Source organism: Arvicanthis niloticus, chromosome 5, assembly GCF_011762505.2.
Source record: "Arvicanthis niloticus isolate mArvNil1 chromosome 5, mArvNil1.pat.X, whole genome shotgun sequence".
In the NCBI taxonomy this organism is placed as follows: Eukaryota; Metazoa; Chordata; class Mammalia; order Rodentia; family Muridae; genus Arvicanthis; species Arvicanthis niloticus.
Window position 1 is genome coordinate 60698718 of NC_047662.1, and position 21873 is coordinate 60720590.

Below are 21873 nucleotides of genomic sequence, written 5' to 3' on the forward strand. Positions count from 1 at the left end.
CGCCTTTAATCCCAGCACTTGGGAGGCAGAGGCAGGCGGAATTCTGAGTTCGAGGCCAACCTGGTCTACAGAGTGAGTTCCAGGACAGCCATGGCTATACAGAGAAAAAAATAGAATACTTTATCCTATGGTTTCAATCCATGGACATGTGTCCTTATTACTATAAGGCTGTGACAAAATAGTATATTGGGAGGGGGATAGGTGGCTATAAATCTGTAACAGTGTCACACATCAGAGACAGACAGACAGACAGACACCTCCCTCTGGCTGTGAATATATATGTCAGTAAGCAAAACCTTTCCCAGAACACATAAAGCCCTGGAGTTAAACCCCAGCACCACAAAGAAAGCATTATCCCTGATATTATTCTCATTCTGGACTCGAATATAAAAGAAAACCATCTGTAAAGATGAGGGCAGAGCTGGGGGTTATGGCACATACCTATTTCCCAGAACTTAGGAGGATCTGGAGTTCAGGGTCATGCCAGCTATATGGCAACCTTGATATCAGCTTTGGCTCCATAAGATTCAAGAGTAAAACAAAGATAAAAAGAGGAGAACAGCAGGACTCCTGGAAGAAGACATGCAAGTGTAAGGTCTTGATACAGGGAGTCTTTGTGGGTGTGGAAGAAACGAATTTCGTAGACAACAAAAGGCCACTAACATTTTTCAGATGCTACACAACAGATTACATAAGAGCCACCTAGTTTAGAATCTAGTTTAAGATCATTCAAAATAGAATGTGGCCTGTAGGTTGCTGGGGGAGAAAAGACATCTATGGTCTCATCCAGCACTGGACCCTGCATGCTACAATACGAACCAGCATGGTAAGATTGCCCACAGAGCAATACTGGCATGGTAGTAATGTGGTGTTCCTGTAACCAACCACTTTCTGATTGAATGAGGCTTGCTCCAGAAGAGATATTTCATTCTTCATACTATAAACCTGGTCAAAAGTCCATGACCAGGAGATCATAGGCCATAGGGAACCTATGTTTCCAAACCAAGTAACTGTTGCTACTTTGGTAATGGCCACCCTGACAAACTGCCTTATAAATATTCATCTTTATATCCATAAATTTGGTTTGCTCTCAGCTTTGGTCAGAGCAGCGTTTTCTTCATGCACTTCTCCATGGGTTGGGTCTAGGTCAGTGTGGGTGTTCAGCTGCAGGTAAAGCATCTGCAGTGATCCTCCTCATCCTTGGCTAAGGGAACATCAGGAAAGAGGGGACAGAAAGAGTGTAAAAGCTTCAGGGTGGAAAAGAAAGCTGTGAGATGCCGACTTCTGATAGGACCTGGCTGTCCACACATGAATTCACAGCCATTGCGGTCACCTGAGCAAGATGATGTCAGTCAGAATTTCAGTATGAATTGGAAATGGAACCCGAAGGCTCCATTGCAGAAAGGGTCTTAGTAGTTGATGTCTGTTGAGGGAGGGAGAGAGTCACTTTCCTTTGATGATTTTTGCCACTGGTAGGTTGCCCATGTGTTGCCATAGATGGGGTATTACCCATCTTCCATTGGAGAGCCTGATACTCGTGTGCACGTGGACAGTACTAAGCATTTAGGGGTGAGTGATAACAAAAAAGTATGGGGGGAGAAGATGAAGGTTTCAGGAAAAGTTGGAGAGAGGCAATGATATCTGTATCATATTTTGAAGGTAAAAATGTGTACATTTTTCAAAACATAAGACATTTTGAAAATAAAATGAAGAGTCTTTCATTGAAATAATATCCTTTACTCTAGAGAATAATGATAATAACTCTGAATAAGTATTTAAAATAATAATAACAGAGGGGCAAGAATACCTCATCTCTTGTTGAAACAATGAGGGCAGCAGACAATAGGAGATGTGTAAGTACTAAAGTAAGAACAAAAACCAAAATCATTCCTTTCAGAGAGTGTGGCCACCAGTAGGTTTCCCACACTCCTGGGAATGACCCCACATGTGAGAACATGTCCATAGTACTAATAGGACTTAATGGGTTTTCAAAGAAAGAAAAAGACATCATGTTAGGAGAGGGCTATGTTGGGGGAATCCATCCAGAGTTTATTCTCAAGAATAAAGAAAATTATTTAAAAATAATAACAGATGTCCTTAAAAAAAAGAAGATATGAAGTTGGGAGAAAATAGGTTGGAAGAGTAAATTAAAATATATTATACTCATGTATAAAATGTTAAGAGATGGGAGAGGGGAGGGGAGAATGAGGGGCAGAATCAAGTATTGGAGAAGACAGGAGAGAAGCCCAGAGGGCCAGAAGAATGAATAGAAATATGCAGCAGTGTGGGTTGGGAGACAGGGAGGGTGGGTGGGAACCACTGGAAAGTCCCAGACACCAGGGATGTGATAGGCTCCCAGGACCCAGTGGGGATGACATTAGCCCAAATGCCTAACAGTGGGAAGATGGAACCAGAAGCGACCACCTCCAGTAAATAGACATGGCCTCCATTTAAGATATGAGTGATCTACCAGTCTTCAAAATTTTTGACCCAAATTGTTCCTGTCTAAAGGAAATGTAAGGGAAAATGGAGGAGAGACTGAAGGAAAGGCCATCCAATGACCAGCCCAACTTGGGATCCATCCCATGACCAGGCACCAAACCCCGACACTCTTACTAGTACCATGTTGTGCTTGCAGACAGGAGCCTAGCATGGCTGTCCTCTGAAAGGTTCTACCAGCAGCTGACTGAGACAGATGCAGATATTTACAGTCAACCACTGGACTGAGCCCAGGAGCCCCAATGGAAGTTAGGAGAAGGACTGAAGGAGCTGAAAGGGATTGTAATCCCATAAGAAGAACAACGGTATCAACTAACCAAACCTCTCAGAGATCCAAGAGACTAAGCCACCAACCAAAGAGCATACATGGTCTGGTTCATGGCCCCTGACACATATGTATCAGAGAACTACTTTGTCTGGCCTCAGTGGGAAAGGATGCACTTAATCCTGTAGAAACCTGATGTCCCAGGGAAGGGGAATGCTAGTGGAGAGAGGTAAGGGTGGATGGGTGGATGGGGGAATACTCACAGAAGGAAAGGGGAGGGGGTGAAGAATTCATGGGGTGGGAGCAGGAAAGTAGGCAACATTTGGAATGTAAATAAATAAAATAATTAATAAAAATTTTTAGGAGAATAAAATGTTATTTAAAAAAACAAAATGAATATAAAAGTAGTCATGGGGCTCTATATATATATAAAATATATTTAAATATATTTAAAGAAAGATTAAATATATTTAAAGAACATAGAGTTTCCCAGATAAATGGAAACTCAGGAAACATACTGCCAGCAAATCTGTTCTCAGTAAAGTTACTTAAGTTGAAGAAATGACAGAAAGATAATACAGACTTGGAAAAAGAACAAGAGACAATCAGACATGGGGAACGGGTGCAGACCTTCCTGATTTTCTCATCTTATTTAAAATACAGCTAAAACTGAAAAGTTTCTAAGGATTAATAAGCATCTGTGGACATTTTTGACATGGTAGTCAGGAACTTTAACATCAGACCTTTATCAAGGCACAGAATTTGAAATTTCAGAAAGCTGGGGCTAAAGAACAATGGAGTTTTCCAAGGAGGAAAAAAAATCTTATATACAGGATTACACAGGATTTTATCAGAGATCTTTCCACTGCAAGACTAGAAACAAGACGGGATAGTCTTCACGTCACAGAAATCATTGCTGACTTGTAAGTCCACGTTACTCAACTGTGAAAGAGGGGCAGAAACTTCTGGTTTTCAGAGTTTAAAGGGAAACTGCCTTTGTGAACTCTCTCTACAGCTATGAACCAGGTGCTTCAAGAAAGCAAGCACAGAATACAAGAAACATCGGGGAACAAAATCGAGATGCCTCAGAAATGTAAGCTGTTGGAATGAAAGCAAATTCTTTAGGGAGAAAATAGCTATAAGATGAACTACTTCCATCACTCCTTAGACTACCTAGTGAGGGAACCTTTGCATTTGGCATTGCAGAAGCTTTTAGAAATCCTGTCAAATTACCACTTGACAATCCTGCCTGCCTATTCTCTTTCTTGACACATGTTGGGAAACAGCAAAGATGGTGGTAAGATGAAGCAGAATGGAAAACAAACTAATCAGCGTTTAAGGGTTGTTGTTCCAGTTTGAGTTTGCACAAAAGCAGTACCTGGGCAAGAAGAAGGAGTGTAAAAGAATCAGGCATGAGAGACTCAGGGGAAACTGAAAGAAAACCATCTCAATCTGTGAGGCGTTACTATCACCATCACTGTGGGAACTGACAGTCTGTCTGGAACCTTCTGAGATATGTGTGGGATGCCTTTTGAAATCGATTTCCAAAGGATCCACCGCGTTCATCTGTCAGCTTGCATCCCACCTCTGTTGTGTCTTGCCTTGGGATGAAAACCCCAGTATACTTCCCCACTGAGCGTAATCACCTCAACAGAGGTCTCCCCAAGGGCAATTATGGCGCTGGAAACGTCTGAGGGCAAAAGTGTAAAATGTCTGGTGCTAGAGAAAAACACCAGCATGACATAAGCCAAACTACCCGCTGAAGCTACACTGTAATCAAAGCTGAGGCCAAGAGGATATGAGTCAGGGAGCCAGAGGCAACCCGCACAGGCTAGCCTTTGTACCACTCTGCCACCCCTATGCCTTACAGTTAATTACCTCTCAGGCTTCAAGGCGGCCGGCCGTCAGCCAGCCAGTCTCTACATGTGACCTGATAGAACAAAACAGCCTTCCCTACTGAAGCTGGTCCTGCACCGTACTTGATAGTCATCAACTCTTTCCACCACTCATATTAGATTTCCCTCACGATCATTCGGCACTTTTTCTAACCTAATAAGGTGACTCAGACCTTCCACCCTGAGCAGTCTAAGATTGTGGCTACCTTGCTCTGGTCAGGCCACATTTGCTGCAATTACTGTTCATCTTTCTCACTGGATATGGGAATATCAAGAGAGTCTCATGATTAATTTTGTTAATGATGTATACTACTTGTGCAAATTAGTGGAATTCACTGTGATATTTCTTACACAGGTTTCTTACAGCACATGTGGATTGTGTGCACATATCTGTCCTTCTAACTTCAACCCCTCCCAGCCAGCTCCTAGGAATAACTCCCCTACCTCCAGGACTAATTTCTGATGTGGTTAATCTTACATTTGCACACTGAAAAGCAACACACAATACTTGTTCTTGCCATTTGTTTGCTGTCCGTCTTGTTTCGCTTAGCATGACATTCATTTCTACCCACTCTGTTTCAAATAGCCAGTTCTCATTCTTCTTATGGCTGCATAATACTCCATCACTCCTTTTCTGTGTGTCTGTTGACAGGCACGATGGGTCATGTGCTTGTCTGTTGTGTTCCGCCTTCACTTCCTTTGAACAGACAGGAGACTGACAACTTCATCACATGCTAAGTCTACTTCTAGTTCAGGAGGATTCTACCTACTGCTTTCCAAAATGAACCTACTGACTGCAATTCCCACAGGCAAAGCCTAAGAATTCCTTTTTATCCACATCCTCACCAGCATTTATGTTATGGATTTTTTTTTGATAGTAGCCAGTCTATTATCTGAAAATATTTCATATAATTTTTGATTATTATTTCCATGGTGACTGATGATAGTGAATACTTTTCAGATATTCATTGAATAATTGTATTTCTTCTTTTAAGACATCTTTAAATTTCTATGTCTTTCAATGTTTCGACTACCACAAATTGCCCAAAGATTAGTTTCTAAAGTCTTCATATCATAATCTCCAGCAGTGAGAGTCTAACACTAGATTTGATAGCTGGGGTTCTACCTGGAAGCCAAGCCTCAAGGAAGGCAACAAGCCTACGGAGCACAAGGAGTTGGAATACTCACCAAATGACTGTAAGTGTCTTAAGTAGGGTTTTACTGCTGTGAACAGACACCATGACCAAGGCAACTCATATAAGGACAACATTTAATTGGAACTGGCTTACAGGTTCAGAGAGTCAGTACATTATCATCAAGGCAGGAGCATGGCAGCATGCAGGCAAGAATAGTGCGAGCAGAGCTAAGTGTTCTACATCTTCTGAAGGCAGCTAATGGAAGACTGACTTCCAGACAGCTAGGACTAACTAGGGTATTAAAGCTCACGCCCACAGTGACACACTTACACCGACAAGGCCACACCTCCAAATAGTGCCACTCCCTAGGCCAAGCAAATACAAACGATTACAATAAGAATACTTTTTTTTTCTGTAGAATTTTTTCCTCCTCCAAATACATAACACCACATTAACAGTCTTCAATTCCTATGTGTCCTGATGCTTTGTTCTTTAAAGATTACATTCCAAAAGTATTATTATACTGTTATTTATACAATGGATTTAATTGACACTTGTCACTTGTTAGTTTCTTTTGGCTTATATGTTTACTTATTTAGTGTGTTTGTTGTGGTACTGGGGAGTAAACCTAGGGTCTTGTACATGCTGACCTAGCTCTCTATCACTGGACTATATCCCTATTTTTTTTTAATCTTTGTGTCTTGAGACAAACCTATTAAGCTCCCAAGACTAGTCATAAACTTCCTTTATATTCCAGGCAGGCTTTGAACTTGTAATCCTCCTGCCTCAGCCTCCCAAGTACCTGGGATGGCAGGTCTGCACCGTCAGGCTTGACTTTTTATTTGTTTTTTTTTTTTAACTGTCATTATATTACATATGGGAAGTCAAGCATCAAAATAGTTTTTTGAACCTGGGAGATGGCACTCACACATGTATACACATAATGTGCACACCTACACACACACTTGAACACATAGAAATAAATTCAACTTCAAATACAGCAAGGCTTTCAATAGCAAAACTCAAAAGATAATTTGTGGGCTTGATTTAGAAGATTATATTTTACCTCTAAAATGGTAAACAGATACTCAGCAAGAAAACTAGAAACTAAACTGAGAGAAATAATTTATAAAGAAGGCAGAAAGTGAAGCAGGGAATGGTGGGAATGGTATTACTAGAATCTCTTTTAATGATATAGTTACACATATCCTACCCATTATGTTTCTCTAGAGAAGCCTGCCTAAGGCAATATATTTCATTGGTATTGTAACTTTTTATTAAAGTCAATTAACCGATGGTGATACATAATTATTAAATAAAGCCCCTATTTTATTGGAATTTTCTCAGTTAATATCTAATACCATCTTTCTGTTCTGGATTTCATCTAGGGTACCACAATACATTTAGTTGCCGTGTCTTGTCTTAGGTTCTTCTTGGTAGTGACAGGTTCTCTGGCTTCTTTTGTTTTTGATAAGCTTAACAGATTATGTAGTATTGGCAAGCATTCTAAGAAATGCTTATCTGTTAGAATTGGCCTGTTGTTTTTCTCATGGGGTTTTGAGCAACGTGGAGGACAGCCACAGGGGTGAAGTGTCATTACTGTGATCTCAAATCAAGAGTGCACACTATCAGGATGATTTATCACCGCCAAGGTTGACCTTGCCCTTTTGTCTGGGCCAGTGTTTACCAGGTTTCTCCATGATAAATCTGTTTCCCCACCCCACCCCCCCTTCACCTACTGACTATTTGAAGAAGGCTTCTGTGAGCGTTCATATTTGAGGAATGAAGATTTATGTGCCTCCTTCTCAAAGGAAGAGGACTTATATTAAAGATTTGAGACTTTTCTGCATGAGAGATTTTTCTCCACTTTATTTGTTTATACAGAAATTTGTATCAGAAGGTGGCATATTTGCTGTGATGTTCCTCACCATGGAAAGGACAATATGAAGGAATAATTGGGAGAGATACAAACACATATACACATAAAAATTTTTAAATTTAAATTAAAAATAATTTTAAAGGATACCTCTATATGCCTTTAATCACTGAACAACTAAGAATTTTACTGATGTAGAAACCCACTTTTTACATTTTTTTTTATTGTTGGATTTATTTCCTATTCTCTGAGACACAAACATTTCATCAACAGGTCCAGAGTGTTTGGTTCAACCGCATAATATCATCAATGTAACAGACAAGTGTGAAACGTTGGGAAACTGACATGTGCTTAATATACCTCAAAACTAACTTATGGCAAAGGGCTAGACAGTTAAAATAGCCTTGAGGTGCAATAGTAATGGTGTACTGCTGTCCGTACCAGGAGAAAACAGATTGCTCTTGGTGGGACTTGCAGACATAGATGGAGCAGGGAAGTACATGCTAGAGCAATAGTTGTATACCAGGCACCAGGAACTGGCTTAACTTGATGAAAAACAAACTTTTTTCATCATTCTGACAAAATGCCTGCAACAAAGGAGCTAATTAATGGTTGAAGAACTTACCTGAGCTCTCATTTCAGGGCCACACCCATCACATGGAGAGGGTGTGGTGACACTAACTTCCAGCTGTGGCAGATGAACATGTGGAAGCTGTTAAATCATACCAGAAGTATGAACCTTCTGCTGCAGTCACAGGCACATGGGTTCAGCTCACCAACACTTGTAGAACCATGATATCTTGGGGCCAGGAACCCAGAGCCTCTCTGAACTGCAAGGACATCGTCGGGTTGGTGCCCAGCAGGTTCTCAGACAGGTGAAGCCTGCAACGTGGCAGGAAACAGAATAAATGGGCACAAATCAATACTTTTATATACACTAACAAGAGAGAGAGAGAGAAAGAGAGAGAGAGAGAGAGAGAGAGAGAGAGAGATCATGTACACACTCCTACTCACAATAACCTCAAAATATAAATAAAATATTTAGGAGTAAACCAGATCAATACAGTGAAGGACTTTAAACTCCTGAAAGAGATGGAGAAAGTAACTAGAAAATAGAAAGACATTCTGATCAATCATGAATTGTTAGAATTGACATTGTGAAAATGGGCATTTTACAAAAAGTTATTTACAGATTCAATGTAATCCCTAAACAAAATGTCTACCTTGTTCCTCACAGAAAAAAATTTAAAAACCTATCCAAATATTTATATATAAATATAAAAGATTCAGCTAGCTCAGACATCACTAAATAAATAAATAAATAAATATTCTGAAGATATTACCATTTCAGATCCTAATATATATTTCAGAGCCATAGTATAAAAACTATATGGTACTTGTATAAAAATAAGCATGCAAACCAAGAGAAAAAAATCAAAGACCCAAATATGAATATGCAGAACTTCATCCATTTAATATTTGACAAAGATACCACCAAAATATACTGTAGAAAAAAAAGCACCTTTAACAAATGGTTCTGGAAAAACTGGATGACCACAAGCAGAAGAATAAAATTAGACTTATATCTATCATCTTGCATAAAAAAACTATAGACAACTAAGGAATGCTAGATTACTAGACATAATATTCCTCAGGCAGACAAGAACTGTTCATCCAATACCTAATGGTTAGCTCTGAAAACATACATACAAGTTAGCATAAGACTGAGTGCACGCATGCATGCACACATACACACACACACACACACACACACACACACACACTCACAACAGACAAATCATAGGTATGATTCAGTGATTCACTAATACCTAAGTATGTCTTAATCTAGTTAAGTTGATAATCAAACTTAACCATCACAATTCTACACCTTGGCAACTTGACAATCAAATACATCAATTTAAGCCACAGTATTTACCCCTGAACTCACAAAAGCCTATGTCTCTCTTATAATGCAATGTGAATTTCTGTCTGTCAGTCCCCGAAGTCTTCAATAGTTCCAATATTGTTCTAAAATCCAAAGTGTAAAGTGTTTCATGTAAATCTTAACTGTGAGCTACTAGAAAATCAAAATGCAAATTATAAACTTCCAGTGTTCGATGGCAAAGAGGAAACATTCCCAATACAAAAAAATAAAAACAAACAAACAAACAAACAAACAAAAAACAGAGCAATGAGGCATAACAAGAAAAAATAGAATGGAATCAAACAAACCCTCAGCAGAATAAACATCAAATTCTCTTGATACATGTCTAGCACTCTGGGACTCATGAATACATCACCTGGGATCCAAGAGACATGGGGAGCTCCACTTTTCCAAATCCATAGCCTGAAACACACAAAGCCTCTTTCTTGGGCTAGCTCCACTCCACTTGGTGGAGCTGAAGCTTTCGCTGGTGGACATAGCATGTTGTGACAACTCCAGTAGCTTGTGACCCCCATTCTGACTTGGGCTTTCTTTTCAGAGTGTCACAGAAAGCCCACCCATGGATTTCATGCAGCATTTGTGTCCTGGCTGTGTGTTGTCTAGCTTCTGAAACTTTCCAGAACATTGCTGCCAACTTTATAAACCCAAATATGTGCATCTTGCATACTTGCAAAATTAGCAAAGTACAAATTCTGTAGGCATCTTGGGATGAAGCCTAACCCACTTAACCCACAGCTTTGGTGGTTTTGGTGTATAAAAGCACTTCTTTAAGTAGCCTTGCTTTGGCAAGATGCCCTGGAGACTCTCTTCTCAGGTGCTTTCTCACAAATGAACTTGAATTCTGAAACACTGAATAGGATTGATGGATGGGATCTTACCTACAAACAACTTTTCCTACTGTGCTGGTACAAAGGTCTACTTTCCCTTGAATGGTGCTAATTTCAGAAATTACAGATACTTTGCCCAAACCTGTTTCAGCACTCGGCCCACAATTTTAACTGCACTCCCTCTCCTTTCGTAAAGAAACTAAACATTCATATATCTGTCTACTCCTTTGCTGCTCTGAGTCTTACTATATGCTTCGCTAAATGCATTGATCAATAAGAATATCGCATCTTAAATACTCTGCTGTCTTAAAATTCCTTCCATCAAACAAATTAGTCTATTGCTTTTTTAAAAGACTTTTATTTTATGCATATCAGTGCACTGTCACTGTCTTCAGACACACCAGAAGAGTACCGGATCCCATTACAAATGGTTGTGAGCCACCATGTGGTTGCTGGGAATTGAACTCAGGATCTCTAGAAAGAGCAGTCAGTGCTCTTAACCACTGAGCCATTGCTCCAGCCCAGTCTATCACTTTTAAATAAAACCTCACATGGATTTTTAGGAACTTGGCTGAATGCAGTCAGAGCCTCAGAGAGAATATAGCACTATGACCTCTGTCTGTGATAGAGCCTTTGTTACTCTCTGAAGTCTCATGAACAGTTTTCATTACTACATTCCAATCAGCATTCTCGTCTTCCAAAACTCACAGATTTACCAGTTAACCTCTAGACCTTCTAGGAGTTCTCTACCCTGTCATTCCAAAACTTTTTCCATTCCCTCTGCAAACCTGCATAGATCCAAAAGCCTATAAAGCCCTACTCCTGGTAGCGATTCTCTATGTTAGTTATTTATTTACTTATTTATTTATTTATTTGCTGCTGACTGTTATACAGCAATAAGCAATTTAAGTAAGAAAGGATTTCCTTTGCTTGTAGTTTGAGGGTATAGGCCATCATTGTAGAGACAATGTAAAAGCTGAAGCATCAGGAATGTCTAACTGCTTACACGCATCTTGATAGTTCTGGATGCATAGGTGGGATGAGAAGTGGGGTGGGGCTATAAACATCAAAGCCTACCCTTATTGCACAAATCTATTTTCTCCAGTTACACCCCACCTCCCAAATTCTCTACAACCTCCCAAAATGATTCAGCCACCTGAGGACCAACTGTTCCAACAGTGAGCCTGTTGGGTACATTTTGCATCCAAATAGTAACAGATATTAATAATAATTATATGTAAGTATGGGTTTATTAGAATTCTATATGCTATCTATATACTATAAATATATACTATACTATATTTATAATTTTTTAGGTTCAAAACATTCTTTAAAAAATTAGAAAAATCAGGAGATGCTTAAGAGATAATCAAAAAATAACAATTTCTATACATTTTTTAAAACTAAAAATAGAATATTCTCTAAGTATCTTATTAGGAATTTCCTAAACTTTGAAAAAAATCAAGGCATTTTTGTGGGCTGTTTCTGTTGGTTTCCATTTGGTTTGTTTTGCTTGGAATTTGTTTGTTGAGACAGGATCTTACCATGTAGCTCTTCCTAACTTAGAATTTACTATGTAGACGAGGCTGGTCTTGAATTCATAAAGATCCTCTTGCTTTTGCTTCCTAAAATTAAAGGGTATGTCACTTCCTGCCCCCCCCCTCAAAATCAAGAAAGTCTTATAACAACACCCAGTTGTTTGTTTTTCATCTCAAACTAAACAAAAAAGGTGGGGGTATACTCAACATAAAGCAACAGTTACGAGCTCATGCTCTTTAGAGGAACAGAGGGTGGGGATACATGAGAGGCTAGAAGGCATAAAGAAAGCTACAGAATACTGTCTTCTGGGGAAAGCATGAACTCAGTGTAACTATCCTCCACACAATGTCTGAATAAAAGTGGGACTGTCCACAGCCAAACACAGGAGGGGAGAGAGCACAAGGCCCTACCTCTCCATGTTGAAGTTGTGGCCACTAGATTCTGGGAACTGAGTGCCACTGCCCTCATCTGTATGACCTAGTGAGCTCACCAGGTTCTAATGCCTATTACTGTAAACCTGGTCAAGAGATGGGGGCTGGGCAGATGATAAATCCAAGGGTTAGTGCTTCTCTTGGCATTTGTCAGAAATTTTTTATTGCACTAGATGGTGGTTAATCCAGAAACTCATAACCAGTCAAAGTTAGAATAAAGACAGTGGAGTGCTCAATAATAATTGGATCATTTATATCAACCCCCCCAGGGCTTGGGGACCATCAAAAAAAGAGGAAGAAAAAATTGGAAGGCCACTGGGTGGGAAAGCTTATTGTAAAATGACTTATAAGTTCACTACAATATGTCTACCAGCATTAGACCTGCACAAGATTGGACCTGCCAACCTTTCATCATGGATGGGAATAAGGTTCATGAGGGCCCACCCCTCCCTGAGGGACTATTGATAGTTATGGTTGCTGAGGGAAGGGGTGTTACTTTCTTCCATGCTACACCCACTGGTAAGTTGTCTTTGCTCCAGTAAATAACTTCCCCTGCGTTTACACCAGTAACCAAAACTGGAACACACACACACACACACACACACACACACACACACACACTGAAAGTACAAGGAGACTTGGTAGAAAAAAGGAGGATCTCGGTGGAAGAAAGAGAAATGAGAGAGGTAATGAGGACTAAACTTGACTGAAATTCACTGTATGTTTGGTGTGTGTGTGTACATATGTATCTGTGTGTGTGTGTGTGTGTGTGTGTGTGTATATATATATATATACATATATATATAAACATTTATATGAAATTGTCAAAAAATAAAAAGTTTTAGAATAGTCATTAATAAAAGGTGAATGCTATCAACTCAGGAAATTTATAAATGTGATTTATATGTAGATGATTCTTAGCTGTGTGGTTATTTTATATACACACATATACATCTGGTTCTACTCAGTAAGTATCTAACTAGTTTCAGAAGGCAATGATACTGAGTGACAGATATATAAACATCTAACGTATGTATATGAGAGCCTTCAAAGTGTTGTTGACATGGAACTCTAACATCCTATTATAGAGATTTACAAACTATTTGTGTAAAAAGCCAGAGAATAAATATTTTCATTTGTGAGGCCACGTAGGCTCTGTTGAAACTGCTCATTGGCTGAATGTGTGAATACTTACCTATAGCTGTGTTCCAACACACAAGCAAGAGGCCAAGTTTAGCCAATGAGCCATACGGTCAGTCTCTGAATAAAGTAGCAAAAGCCTAGGAAAATGAATAACATGAAATTGCACATACTGTATGATCTTAACTACACCAAAGGTATTGTAAAATATGCTACCGAGAGAGCATTGAGCATTAAGTAACAGTATCTTTTTATTATTTAGGTCGAGTAAACACTTTTTAGTCCCCATTTTTTTACACTCTCACTTGTGAATGTATTAAAAAAATAAAAAGTCACAGCTACCTGGGGGCGGGGGGCTGACTCCAGGAGCTCAGTGTCAGTCGGAACAATGTGAAGAGCTCTGTCAACGATAATACAAATAACACAATAATACAGATAACACAAGAACAACAAATAACACAAATAATTTAAAAGAAAAAGAGAAGAGGAAGAGGGGGACAAGGAGAAGAAATGGAAAAGAAAAGAAAAAGAAATGTCTGTGCTGTTGTTACGAAACCAGAGATTCCCAGGTCTGTTAAGGTTTGAAAATAATCTTTTTTCCATATTGATGTAAATCCCGGGAAAAAATTTGTTACCTCTGTTTCAGTTTTCATTTAAAAAAAAAAAACAAAAAACAAAAAACAAAAACAAAAACAAAAAAACAAAAAACAAAAGGCATGTTTCAAGCTTTAGAAATGACACTTTGGAATAGTCTTTTTTTCTCTCTCTCAAATTAATTCAGATTGTTGGTGATTAGAGAAATCCTTCAGTCTGCCCAGAGTCTAGGGCTTCATGGAGCTCCCCCAAAGCCACAGTACTGGAAAATGCTGCCTGCTTTCCTAAAGCTCTTTGTAATGACTCATGTTCTTAATCACCTCTGTTCAAGTGACAAAAGAACCACTGTTGTTAGGCGGCATATGCAGCACATTACACAAGTTTACCCTGGCAAGCTGGGCCGATCTGCAAGCCTGTGTCAGCACTTTTAGGTCTCACTAATAGGAATACAGATGGACGTGTGAGCAGTTGGGACATCTCGCAGGGCCAATCAAAACATGGAAAACAAAGGCTTTTATCAGATCCATGTTGACCACAGCTCCCTATGGAATTGCTAAAGCCATATTCCTCTCTTAACTTTTCATATACAAAATAGCTCTCACCTGAGAGAAACCAGATTTCACTGACAGCCTAGGGCCCAAGTTTGTTGTTCTGCCGGGTATGTAATTACCCCCTTAGGAAATGGGAAAATGAAGCCTTTTTTGGTCTTTCTCTGGGAACTTAAAAAACAACTCAATAGCTCTGAACACACAAGATGCAAATGAAAGACAGTGGCAACAGTTGGGCTGGTACTGAGCCCAAGGATGAGGAAATGAAAGTATTAGCCGAGACTCTTCCCAAGGAAAGAAACTTCTTCTTGAAGCATCTTCTGTTTTGCTGACCACGAGTGAGCCATAAGGGTGGCTCAGCTCACACTATCTCCCTCAGAAGGACATGCTCTTCTAAGAGGATGTCAGTCCCCCAACAATTTAACTTACTTTGTCTGTAATAGACATATGCTCTTACTGACGGAGAGTCATGTGTGTGTGTCTGTGTGTATGTGTGTGAGTGTGTGTGTGACAGAGACAAAGTGTGTGTGTGTATGTGTGTGACAGAGACAGAGAAAGTGTGTGTGTGTGTGTAATATTTACTAGAAACAAATAACAACTTAGTTGAAAACTAGACGACCAGTGTGTTTATGCTTTAGTTCTGACTCTAATGAACTAGTAAAATTTCTCCTGCTTTAAGGGTGTGTAACAATCACCCCAAATCTCAATAACTAATGTGAGCAAGCAGTCATTTTTTCCCACAATCTACAGGCCTATGGTGATTCTGTAAGGCTTGGCAGCAGTCAGACTTTAGGCTGGGTTCATTCTGGGTCCTGCAGCACTAACAATGGCGCATAGGGAGATCAGAGACAGGTGAGATTCAAGCATCAGCTGGGCACTAGCATGAAGTTGTTTCTGCTGCTTTCCACTGGTCTAAGGAAACCCAAGGTCACTGGTCTAAGGAAACCCAAGGTCAAGCCTAAGATCAAGAGTCCAGAGAAAACAGGGTATCAACAATATGCCAGTATGAGGAAGAAGGGAAGATCTGTAGGAAAATGAGAATTCCACTATGTTAAATAAGTAAAATTCGTAGTTTCAACTTCTAGAGAGAGAGAAAAATAATTCTAGCTTGTCCATATTAAGGCACTTATGAGCAATGGCTTTAACATTTTTATTACATTTATTAAGTTAGGGGGCAGGAGGGATATTACATATGCTATAGTGTGTATATAAAGTTCAAAGAATAACATACAAAATTTGATCCTCTCCTACCAGGTAGGTTGCAGGGATTGAACTAGGGTCATTGGGCTTGGCAGAAAATGCCTTTCCCCACTGAATCATTTCACTTTGACGAGGGGATCGGCGTACATAGGTACCAGACAGATGCTTAAAAATGAGTCATATTTTCCCTCATAGAGATTACAATTAAAGTACATTATGGTCAGCGCCGTGAGATCAGTACAAAGCATCATAGGGGCAGGTAATGAGTGAGTTATCCTGTTGCTCTGGATACATCCTTACAAATATATATGAATTAGGGATGAGACTGGAAATGAAAAAGGCCAGGAGATGGAAGACGTCATTGGCCATGCTTACTTCTGAGGGTGAAAAGAAGAACTGGAGTAAATTATGGGAGAAAACGTGTCATCTGATGAACGTAGACACTTGAAGGACTGAAGCCCATTATATGTTTTGAAATATTTCAATATTAAAATATTTTAATTGTTTCTAAATAATTTTTAAAAGAGGTTAGGAAATATTGGGCAAAGAAGCAAATCTGGTTTTCACAGGCCATGGTGTGTGAGAGAAAAGACTGAAAGAGAGTATGCAGAGTGAAGTTCCTGGGGTGCCGAAACTGGATTGCTAACATCCCAGAAGCTTCCTGTTGGGAGTAGAGACATCTGAGTGCTGTCCACACTGAGACTTTCTGAGGGGGTCTTTTTTCAGCCTCTCTCTAGATTCCCACTGTGACCATCAGTCCTTGACATGTCCTGGCTGATAGGTACAGCACGCCAATCTCTGCTTTCCCTCTGTGCGTCCTTGCGCACTCATGTGGCCATCTTCCCACTGCATCTCTGTGTTCAAGTTTCCTCTGCCTGCACTGATACATACCTCACTAGAAGAAGGGATACCTTAGTATGAAGTCATCTTGATTTGACTAGTAACATTTGAAACTCTTTTTCGAACTAAAGGCATATTTTTTATGAGGTACTAGGAATTAGAGATTCAATGGATGTTTCCAGAAAATACAAATCAACCCGTAGGAGGAGCCAAGGTACTACTATTGTTGTTTGCGTATTATTATCAAATGTTCACATTTGCTTAAATCCATAGGGAAAGTATCATGCACTGCTAACCTCCCAATGTGCTCCTGGGGGAACCAAAGGCTTCCCTCCCTTAGTGAAGAACAGATTATCTGCTTCCTCCATCTTGCCTCTCAGACCCACCCACACCTTACTCATCTCAAACAAGCCCACACTGGGTGACTCACTGCCATGCTCCCCTGCCCATTACTGCACCATTTCATTACCCAGGGAGAATATCCTTCCGGGTATGACCACAAATTCCCAGGTTGCATGCTTTGCCCTGGGACTACCTCTTAATCCTTAGGCCTTCCAAAATTTCTTTGAACAACACAATCTGGCAGCAGTGGTCTGCTTCACTTTTTCTAATTTGTTTTTCAGATATTATCTCTAATCTGGTGTTAGAACAGAGCAGCTAGCCAATCCCTTACTCTGGTCTAGTAGCCTTTTGCCTCTCAAACTATTCAGTCTGGCTCTTGCCAGCTTCCCTATCCTTCACTGGATACCCTCCACTGCCAGACAGCCTCTACACGCACTGAATCTTGAACTAAACCAAGACTTTTCTAACCTATAGTTTTTTTGAAGTTGGTCCTTGACAGAGGCTCTAGGATATTCTTTCAGGCACTTGAATATCTGCACATTCTTGGAACTAACTGAAGTGGAAACTTACAGGTTCTTTGGAAAGTTGGTTGGATGGTGTTTTACTGGGGCAAACACATGAAAGAATGTTTAGTTAGTTAAAGTAGACACAAGTGTGAAAGGCTAAGGCAGACTCGTGAAGGAACGTTTCTCTGAAGCAGACACAGGAGACAGGATGTTCTGCTTAAGGCAAGCATGTAAAAGGACCCATGATGGAGGATTGCTTTGCTAAGGACATGTATTAGTCTGCCTTACACTGCATAGTTGAGCTGCATTTTTCTATACTCCATAGAGAGAAATACACCAAAAATCTGGTGGTGTCTACAGTTTCTTGCCGCTGCTGTGGACTTGGGATGATTGGATGTACTAACTGCAGCAAGAGCCATGCTGAGGCAAGGCACATGAAAGACATGGGATGTTTGGAGAGTATAAATATGACTCCACAGAGTGACAGAGGCAGAGCTTGGCTTGCTGGTACAGCTAGCTATGTAATGCTTGCGGGTCTCCTGTCTTCGCTGATCTTCACTTTCCTAAGAGGCACAACTGAGAACTTCCCCTGATGTCCCTGCTGGGCTCCCCTGTTAACTTGAGCCAAAGCTGAGACCTGGCTGTTTCTGCTAGGTCCTGATACTGCTGTTGCTAACCTAACTATATTGAACTAGACTGCGGGTGTATCCATGAAGTGTTTGGGAGTGGAACAAGCTGCCACTGCTTGCTAACCTGTGAACTGAACTGCCCATTTCCAGACAACACAGACAGGAATTGCTCCAAAGAACCTTTCTGAACAGGTCCACTTCCCTGTATCCTTTCTTTCCCACTACCTCTGGTGGGTGGTGGACTACAAGAGAGGTTAAAGTGTTTAAGAACCATCATTAAAAATAAAGTTTGAAAAAAACTGAAAGAACTAACTTACATCTTTAAACATCACTTTCTTGTAGAGGTTTTCTCTGATCCCCCTACACACACGCACACACACGCACACACACGCACACACACGCACACACACGCACACACACGCACACACAACCACCTCTCGCTGACTCTCAGACTTCTATGTATTTCTTTTTAGAGTTAATCCATTCTCTATGTGCAAGTATATGTCAGTTAGTTTATCTGTCTTCACCCTTTCTATCTGACACATTTTTGGCTATTTTGTGGTTACCTTCTTCAATAAATTTGACTCATTTACCAACTCATGTGATGTTATGTGATGTGATGTGTGTGTGTGTGTGTGTGTGTGTGTGTGGTGTATATGTGTGTGTGTGTACATGTGTGAGTGTATATGTGTGTGTGGTATGCATTTAGTTCATTAACAACTTTTCTTCCACCTAATGTCTTGCACATAATAGATGTCTAATAAAATGTGAATAAAGTTAAAGAAAAATAGCTTTGCCTTCTAATCTTCACAGAATAGTTACCTTGGCCACTTGTTTGCACTGTTGTCTAGATTCTGGTAGCCAGACATTTGTCCTAAATTACTGACACTGCATTTTTCAGTCTCTTGAATTCTAAGCTTCAAATTTCTGGTTTCTTCAGCTAGTTTATGATGCAAGGGCCTAGAATATCAACTGTTCTCCTGGGATCCTCCTGGACTTGACATGCCATGTGTAGAGTAACACAGGAGCTTGTGCTCCTTTGAGCCTTAGATAAGAGCTACAAAATGGACCACAGCTGTCTCTGAATCCTGCTTGTGAGACTTGATTCTGTTCTGCTTGTGTTTTATCTGTGCCTCCCCCTCTGGATCTTCCTTACCATGGTAAACTCTTTCCTGCTTGGCATGGCTGTGAGCATAAAAGGAGATTCGGAGTGAACTAATACTTGGAGCCTACGTGACAGTTATTAGCCAAGTTAACCTGTGTGATCTCCTATTGGAAACTATACAAAACTCAGGATATTTGTCTCATGAAGAGCAGAGACCTTTCTCATCAACCACTGAGATCTGTGCCTTTACCAACTTCAGTGAAGACAGGAATAACATCATTTAGCTCTGTGAACTTTTTAACAATTTTAGGCAGAAATGAGATCATTTATACAATTAATAATGCTTATGCCTGGGCTGGTGAGATGGCTCAGCGCTTAAGAGCACTGACTGCTCTTCCGGAGGTCATGAGTTCAAATCCCAGCAACCATATGGTGGCTCACAACCATCTGTAATGAGATCTGATACCCTCTTATGGGGTGTCTGAAGACAGCGACAGTGTACTTACATAAAATAAATAAATAACTTGTTTAAAAAAATAATGTTTATGCCTTGAAAACACATCATGTTAACCCAGTGTCAGTGTCCACAGGAAATTTAAGAAATCTACTGAGGGTTGTCTAGATTTTTTCCATGCTCTGGATACCATAGTCTCTCAGAATGTAGGTCAGGTTAGAGACATCTTGGAACTGTGTTTGTTAAACTGGTATAAAAGTTTGACCCAATCTCTTAAATAATCATTATGTGTTTAACAAGTTCCTGTGAAAAAAAGTTATGCAGCTATCTTGTGAAGTGACTTCTAAAAAGCTTTTATTTTGTCTAGCCATGATAAGAATCATTACATGGTGTGTCTAACTGATGGGTTGGAGCTTGTGTGCTACCCAGCAATGTCTATGAGAAAAAAAATTCGACAGTAAATACCAATGACTTAATACAATGTTTCCAATTCAATTTGCTTTGATAAAAATCAAATAATCTCCAGGAACACAAATATTTGTCTACGGTGATTGGATAGTCCTCTAAAATTGGCCTTCTCAGTGCCTCAGAAAGTCATTTGTCCTTTCTACAACCCACACATTGTCAGGAGGTGAAAAATGCTGAGAAATTCCTGTGGTGTTCTAAGTCTCCTTGCTATCTAGCAGGGAAACATCAGGACCCCTGTGCTTCTTTTAAATGTAGCATGCCTTTTACTTGCCTCCTCTGTCTTAATAAATAAAACAAAACAGATTCTTGAGCCCTAAAAGCACTGTAAATTCATAACATTTTTCCTTTGAAGTAAAAATGTCTTACACGACTGCAATGAAATATGAAAACAATTCCTATAATCAGGAGACTTGATCATCACAGACATAAAACTTTTCCTTAGTGGAGGAGGCTAGAATTTTCAAAAGAAACATGTATTGTTAAAGAGTTTGGTAATATAATTTTTTAAAATGTGGTGTTTTTATATTTTAAAACATGAATCAACTCTAAGTGCAACTATATTATATGCATATATTAGCTCTATTTAATTTTTTTAAATATCCCATTTTATTTTTGTATTAAGTTTTCTAACATCAGAAAATAATGTCCCTTTAAAAAAAGATAAAGTCATAGCAGGTAAAACATTTATCAAAAATGCCACATATATGATAAATTATAAAGCATCACAGGATTAAATACAAATGGGTCTTGTGCCCTTTCAAGGTTAAATCAAACACACCTGATTCTTTCCTGTAAGATTTCAGGAAAAGATGGCTAACAATTAGCAAAACAATTAGCAAAACAATTAGCATTCTTCCCCCAAATCCGAAGCTCCCCTCCACCAGCCTCTGGTGTTCTGAGAAAATAATGAAGTGAGTGAAAAGAAGCATCACAGTGAGTAAGAAGACCCAACATTAATGTACCTGGAAGATGAAACTCTCAAAGTCTGTGAATTATACAGATCCCATTAGTCAGTACAACAAGCCTGTGGCTACCAAAGGGCACTGCGATGAACTGTCATTCTTCTTAAGGCCTAGAGTAGGCATTCCTCTCCTCCAACAACATCTTACAGGGGTACTTGAATTTCTCCTCCTACCTTTATCTACCTGACGCACTGACCACACTGTTTCCTCTCCCTTCCATGAGCCATGTTCCTACCCCCTCCGTCTTCTCCCTATCTTGCTAATGAGTCTGTGCCAATCCCACTATAGCTTTGCTCTCACAGGCAGAGCTCCTGGCTGGCCTTGGAACAGTGAACAGCAGCAGGTCTCCTTGTTTAAGAGTCTCGCTCCTGGAGGCACTAATCCTGTGCTCCAATCCCAGCTCATTTCTTACTGCCCTGAAGCAGGTTAACCAACCCCACTAGACATCTATGACTGCCTCATCAGTAGATTGAGACTTTAGAACTTTCCTAAAAGACAAGATGGAATGAGGGGGTCCGGCAAAAAAATCTCAGTACAATGATAGTAGAAAATACCTACACAGTAAATGTTAGTTTTCCTTTGCATTTATATTTATCGTTTCACCAACACAGAAGTTCCGCTCAGTGCAAAGTTGTTTCTATCACTTTATGTCACCCAGTAACGACTGTGAGT

At 39.8% G+C, this 21873-nt stretch overlaps 1 long non-coding RNA gene across 3 annotated transcripts in view; it reads right to left on the minus strand.

Moving 5' to 3' along the window:
- The window catches only part of LOC117709615 (uncharacterized), a 29666-nt gene extending 8196 nt beyond the window's left edge, over positions 1-21470 (minus strand). The window contains exons 1-4 of one of the 3 annotated variants that reach the window (XR_013110607.1): positions 21202-21470; positions 13896-13953; positions 13609-13693; positions 8297-8553 (exon numbers count right to left, since the gene is read on the minus strand). This is a non-coding gene — a long non-coding RNA (uncharacterized LOC117709615). The remainder of the gene's footprint in view (positions 1-8296; positions 8554-13608; positions 13694-13895; positions 13954-21201) is intronic. The other 2 variants (XR_013110608.1, XR_004606896.2) reach the window with 2 other exon arrangements.
- Positions 21471-21873: the final 403 nt, after the last annotated feature.